Genomic DNA, 7,471 nt, shown 5'->3' on the forward strand with positions numbered 1-7,471 from the left:
TTCCATGATACTGACAGTTCATATCACATGCCGATCATTTTTTTTTAAAGGAATACTTTGTTTCTGTACTGTTTACCGACAACTTTACAATTACTTATGTGTACATATGGCATGGAATCCCGATCCCGATTCAGATTAACGTGTGCTACCCTGGTTCCCTGAGCTACCCATTACGCACAAGAACCATGCTAGCTCATGCGCAAGCTGAATTTTCCCCATAGCATCCGGTTTAACCTCGCTTATATATTTTCTGCGTGGACCTCAGGGTCCACGCAATTAGCAGATCAGATACGAATGGGAATCAAGTGAATTGTTCAAACATGTATTAACAATGTTTGTTTTATAAACATGAATGAAATAGGTGTTAAAAATGTCCGCGGCGAGGCAAGAGAAAATTGCTGAATTTAATAATATGATTTTGAGTTCAGATACGGTCGGTTAAAAAATAAACTGTTGATTTGTATTAAAAGTGTTTGTTTTCTAAATATACGGTATTCATGTAAATAGTTAGCGTTATTATTGTGAAAATGTCAGCGATAAGGTTTTACCACGTAATGACGTTTTCCAACAATTTTAAAAAAATTATAAACAATTGCATGCACAATGCATTGTTATGTGTTCGTACTTATTTGTAAATATAATAGATACTATAAAAACACCAAATCAATTACTTTATCTATCATTTTGAAACATTATGCTAAATATCAAGTATATAATTAAAATAAAATCCAATAATTGTTTTAATAAGGTATTTGATGTTGGCAAATTCATAAGTCTCTATTCAAAGGTCACCTCTGTTAAGAGGTCACTTTGGGTGCCTCCCGCAGGTGACTGCTTAATACAAGTTTGACTGTATATACCTTTTTACGGAAGCCCATTTAGGACCTATCAAAATATATTTTTGAATTTGATATAACGAATTCTTGAATTTGTTAAAACGAATTTAAATCGTTATAACGAATTGTTGAATCCGTTATAACGAATTAAATTTGTTATAACAAATTTATAACAAATTCGCTGAATTCGTTATTTCAAATTTTTAAATCTGTTTTAACAAATTAAATTTGAAATAACGAATTCTTGAATTCGTTATTTCAAAGTTTTAATTCGTAATTTCGGTTTTTTTTAAATTGGTTATAACATATTTTCATCCAATTTGTAATAACAAATTTCATGTTTTCGGGAACAAATTGAACGGGGCGGACTTCATTTGTCCCATATCGGTGTACGACGAAACGGCGAAATGGTAAATGAAGTAAACTGGCGTAAAAACAAAAGTAGAGGAACATATTGTCACAGCTGTTGCTGTAACCATGGTAACAGATGTAACAATTTCAAAAGACACCTTTCTTTATCGGCTTTGCTAGATATCCTACATAGATAGAAACAAAATATTTAAGAACAATATGTAGCAATGCAAAGAACTGTTACATATTTAGCAACGCATTTTTACCAAAAATATTGTGCAGGATATACAGCTATACGGGTTTCTGCGCAAAATTCCAAAAAATTGTTTAGTCAATGCTATTAATTATTGAGCATGCTGATTTATAAAAGGGTACATGCAGTCCAGCCAATGTCGAACTTATGTCATAGAATTTATTTACCAGAATTTAATGCAAAAACCGCATCGAAATCGATGCAAAAATAATGGAGTTACGCCTCTTCAAAGTTCCTATTTTTACCTCTTTTAGAAATCTAACCAAGAGAAAATGAAATTAGGCGATAACAAGGCTTCAGTGACGTCACGAGGTCAACACTAGGGAAATTTCCTTACAAAGCTATACAAAATAAATTCAATTTTACAGCAAATATGATTGATATAGGTCTGATGTTTTGACGTATATAGTTATTTTAAGTATTGTAAATTTAGAGAGTTGTATCCGTAATTATTTTGTGACAGTCAGATTTCTTTTTAAACGATTTTGAAATTTGCTTTTCTAATCGCCTTTTACCGATGAATAGGATATCTTTAAACGCTTGTATAGGCAGATTTATGTTCATTATTCATATTTATCTGGTCGGAGCGTGTTCAAATCCAATAAAGCTTGAAGGGAGTTATGATATATTTGATATGCACGCTCCGACCGAAATTATCACCTCATAATATTCAAAGAATGATGCCTTTTTGCTTTAAATTATATTATTTCCAATTTCTACACTTCAAAACAACATTTCAAAACCACTGGTTTTTTTTTTCATGCATAGCACATGTTATGTATTATTGCAGCAAATACCGTTTTTTGGTTATGCTGTAGGACACGCTTATTTTGTGTCGCTCATTTTTTATGAAATAATTGGGCCATAGGTTTCAAAATTTATTTGTAATGTTATCACAGTAAAGGACACTTGAAAAATATAAATATGATATTTTATACGACATAGCCAGGCATTATAACCAGGATGTGCGCATGCGTGAACCAACTTTCCATCGGGATTGGTAAACGTTTGGGAGGAAATTCGATAGCTTCTTGGAGAAACTAGAAACTGGGAGGAACTGATGATAGGTGCCAAAAAACAAAAAACCGCGACTTTTATATCATATAGTCATTAAAAGTGATATGAATGTAATGTACCTTTGGTTTACACTAAAAAAGTTAATTAAATATTTGCGAGGACAATAAAGGCAATGTTACAGGAAAACAATAGACACGTAGCTTCAAACGAGTGGGTAGGTGGGGGTGGCAGGGAGAGGCCTGTCCCCATGCAGTCCCCCCACCTTTTCCTAGCATTTTCGGAGCATGTAAAAAATTGAAAGTGACTGGGAGGAAATAAACAGTGAAATTTAAGTTTGAGGTAAACTTAGCATTTCTATAGCTGTGTACGATTTTCGAATTTTTTAAAGACCTTTTTTTTGCATGTCAAGAATTGTTTGGCGATTCTCCCATCCCACCCACCCCCCTCTTTTCACTTGTAACGATGACACCTGCCGGAACAAAATATCACGGTTTCCTTACATATACAATGTACCAGTAAAAAAGAATTGGGTTTATATATAAACCAATTTTACTGTATCTCATACAATATACCATTCACCAGGTTCTATAAACACTTATGCTTAAATTCAATATAAAAAATTCAAGGTTAGGAGGAGAGGGATAATTTATTTTGTTTTTCTTTTTTCAGGGGGAAGGTTATTGGGGAGGGGTAGGGGTGGTCAGAACACCGACCCCATGTAGCTCTATCCATAACCCCTCATCAAGGCCTGTGTGTCCATCACCAGGGTCTGTATACCCATCACAAGGGTCAGAGTACATATTACCAGGGTCAGAGTAAGTACTACCAGAGTCGGTGTACGTGTCAACAGGGAACCAGATTTAGTATACCTATCACCAGTACACTCAATACTTATCCCGAGGGTCAATGTGTCTTTGTGCTCATCACCAGGGTCTGATTACCCATAGCCAGAAATCCACGTACCATCACCAGGGTCTCAATGCCTATCACCAGGGTCTGTATACTAGTATTAATAGGGCTAGAGTGCACATCACTAGCGTCTGCATACCCATATCCAGTATACCCACCACCGGGTAAGATTACCTATAACCAAGGTTATTGTACCCAATTACAAGAGTGTGTACATGTATACGCGTAACCAGAGCCAGTATACCCATCACCTGGGTCTCAATACCTATAACAATATAGGTTTTGAGACCTTGGTAATGGCCAGACCCTGGTGATACGAACACCGACCTTGGTGATATGCATTAAGACCCTGATGATGGGTTCTAATGACTTGGTGATGGGCACACAGACCCTGGGGATACGTACACTGACCCTGGTAATAGATATAGACATCCTGATAATCGTAATATTGACCAAGGTTATGGGTATACAGACCCTGGTGATACGAACACTGACCTTAGTGATACATACACTGACCCTGATGATACGTACACTGACCAAGGCTTTTTGTATGCAGACCAAGATGATGGGCACGCAGACCCTGGTGATACGTACACTGACCCTGGTAATAGATATAGACATCCTGATAATCGTAATACTGACCCAGGTTATGGGTATACAGATCCTGGTGATACAAACACTGACCCTAGTGATACATACACTATGCTATTAAAACATTTGAAAATCCTAATCCGTGGGGGTAACGGGAAAGGCGTACCTTTAACTTCAATTCTACAGTTTATTTCCTCCCTTTCATTACAGTTTTTACCTGGTCCCATAAACATTAGGGGGGGGGGGGCTCTTTAATAATTCACCTTTTATATGTTAATTTAAGAAAAATATTTGCTGCGGAAAAGCGTGTGCTGAAGGGGGTAGTTTAGCTCGTCCCCCTGCCCCTGCTCCACTCAACGCCCCCTCCCCTGTTGTTTTCCTGTAACATTGCTCTTTTTTGTTCTCTCAAATACTAATATTTATACAACATTTTGGTGTAAATCTAATGTACACAACATTCCTATCTCTTTTAATGAACATTATAATGTAAATTTCAAATTTTCCTTTACGTTTTTAAATTGCGCGAATATCAGTTCGAAGTTCCTCCAAACAGCTTTCGAATTTCCTCCCAAATGTTTACCGAAAAGTCGGTACACGCATGCGTACATCATGGTTATAGTGCCTGGTTGTACTTTATAAAATCAAAGTAAAAGCAAAGATTAAAATCAACTCCCAAAAATACCTATTCTATACATGCTCTGGTGGAAAGTTGGTTCATGCATGCGCACATCCTGGTTATAATGCCTAGCTACATCATATAAAATATTATATTTATATCTTTAAGTGTCCTTTACTGTGATAACCCTATAGTGGCATAGATCTGCCACCACTTGTCAGATAATTATATTAACTTCTCATATGATAATGTCGACTTGTCAGATATTTATGTCAACTTGTCAGCTCTTTATGTTGACTTGTCAGAAAATAACCATAGTGACTAGAAACTCAATATTTTGTCGTCAAGGCGTGTTAGTGCCACAAACTGCCATTTACTTGTCATCAAAATATCATATAAGTCGACATATATATCTAACAAGTTTACATAATCATCTGACAAGTCGACATAAAGATCTGACAAGTTAACATAATTATCTGACAGAAAAAAATAATACGGTCACTAGTTTAAAGAAAATTATCATTCATAGTGTAAGTCGACTTGTCAGATAGTGATGTTGTTTTGTCAGATGTTTTGTCGTCCTGTCAAATAATTATGTTGACTTGTCAGATAATTATGTCGACTTGTCAAATAATTATGTCGACTTTAAACATGATTATGTCGACTTGTCAGATCCTTATGTCGACTTGTCAGAAAATATTTTTTCAAATGGATGGCACAAATTGGGCATTGAAAGGTTAAAGTGTTGAATTCTTAAACACGTGAATAAGTGACAAGTCGACTTAAAGAACTGACAAGTAAACATAATTATCTGACAAGTCGACATCAAGATCTGACAAGTCGACATAATTATCTGACAAGTGGTGGCAGATCTATGCCACCATATAACTTTGTCATTTCATAAAAAACGAGCGACACAAAATGGGTGTGTCATACAGCATAACCGAAAAACATGCAGTGTTTTAGAATGTTGTTTTAAAGTGTAGAAATTGGAAATAATATAAATATAAGTATTAAAGTAACAAGGAATCATTCTTTGAATATTATGAGTTGATAATTTCGGTCAGAGCATGGTCATATCTATCATAAATCCCGTCGAGCTTTATTTGATTTGAACACGTCCCGACCAAAATCACCTGAGACTAGTAAATAAATACTCAAAGAATGATTCCTTATTCTTAAATCAATTTTATTCCAGACCGGTATCTTTTTTTAAGTATGGCGTAATCTCACGGTTTGGTGATGTAATAAGATGAAAAATGCAGATATATGTAAATAAATCAGCATGCTCATTGATTGATAGCATTAATTAAACAAATGTTTGGAATTTTGCACAGAAACCCGTCGAAACAAATCTGTATGTATTGTATTTTTGGTGAAACTGCATTGCTACATATTGTTCTTAAATATTTTGTTTCTATCTATGTAGGAATTCTAGCAAAGCTGATAAAGTAAGGTGTCTTTTGGAATTGTTACATCTGTTACCATGGTTACATTTACTTCATTAATACCATTTCGCCGTTTAACGCCGATCAATTGATCGGCGCAGTTCGTCGTACGCCGATATGGGAAAAATGAAGTCCGCCCCGTTTAATTTGTTCCCCAAAACATAAAAATTTGTTACCACAAATTGGGTGAAAATATGTTATAACCGAGTTTAAAAAAACCGAAATTACGAATTAAAACTTTGAAATAACGAATTCAAGAATTCGTTATTTCAAATTTAATTTGTTATGACGAATTCAAGAATTCGTTATTTCAAATTTAATTTGTTAAAACAGATTTTGAAATTAGAAATAACGAATTATGTGAATTTGTTATAACAGATTAAATTTGTTATAACGAATTCCTAAAATTTGTTGTAACAAATTTAATTCGTTATAACGGATTCAACAATTCGTTATAACGATTTAAATTCGTTTTAACAAATTTAAGAATTCGTTATATCAAATTCAAAAATATTTTTTGATAGGTCCTAAATGGGCTTCCGTACCTTTTCATCTTTCATTTTTCTCACACATTCTACCGGAATGCAATCCCAAATATCTTCCATCGCGATCGATACTTTATAAAGAGGATAAAATACACAAATTGTCATATTATATACAAAAAAAGTCGTTATTACGACTTTTTAACTCGTTATTACGACTTTTCAAAGTCGTAATAACGACTTTTAATCTTGTTATAACGACATTTTATCTCGTTATAACGACTTTTTATCTCGTTATAACGACATTTTATCTCGTTATAACGACTTTTTATCTCGTTATAACGACTTAAAAAAAGTCGTAATAACGACTTTTTATCTCGTTAATACGACTTTTTATCTCGTTATAACGATTTTAAAAAGTCGTAATAACGACTTTTTATCTCGTTATAACGACTTTTTATCTCGTAATAACGACTTTTTAACTCGTTATAACGACTTTTAAAAGTCGTAATAACGACTTTTTATCTCGTTAATACGACTTTTTATCTCGTTATAACGACTTAAAAAAGTCGTAATAACGACTTTTTATCTCGTTAATACGACTTTTTATCTCGTTATAACGATTTTAAAAAGTCGTAATAACGACTTTTTATCTCGTTATAACGACTTTTTATCTCGTAATAACGACTTTTTAACTCGTTATAACGACTTTTAAAAGTCGTAATAACGACTTTTTATCTCGTTAATACGACTTTTTATCTCGTTATAACGACTTAAAAAAGTCGTAATAACGACTTTTTATCTCGTTATAACGACTTTTTATCTCGTTATAACGACATTTTATCTCGTAATAACGACTTTTTATCTCGTTATAACGACTTTTTATCTCGTTATAACGACATTTTATTATTTTTTTTAACATTCATATTTGACCTCACTAGGCTTTCGTACTCCAGTGTTACAGAAGT

The sequence above is a fragment of the Magallana gigas genome, chromosome 7 (assembly GCF_963853765.1).
Source record: "Magallana gigas chromosome 7, xbMagGiga1.1, whole genome shotgun sequence".
Classification (NCBI taxonomy): Eukaryota; Metazoa; Mollusca; class Bivalvia; order Ostreida; family Ostreidae; genus Magallana; species Magallana gigas.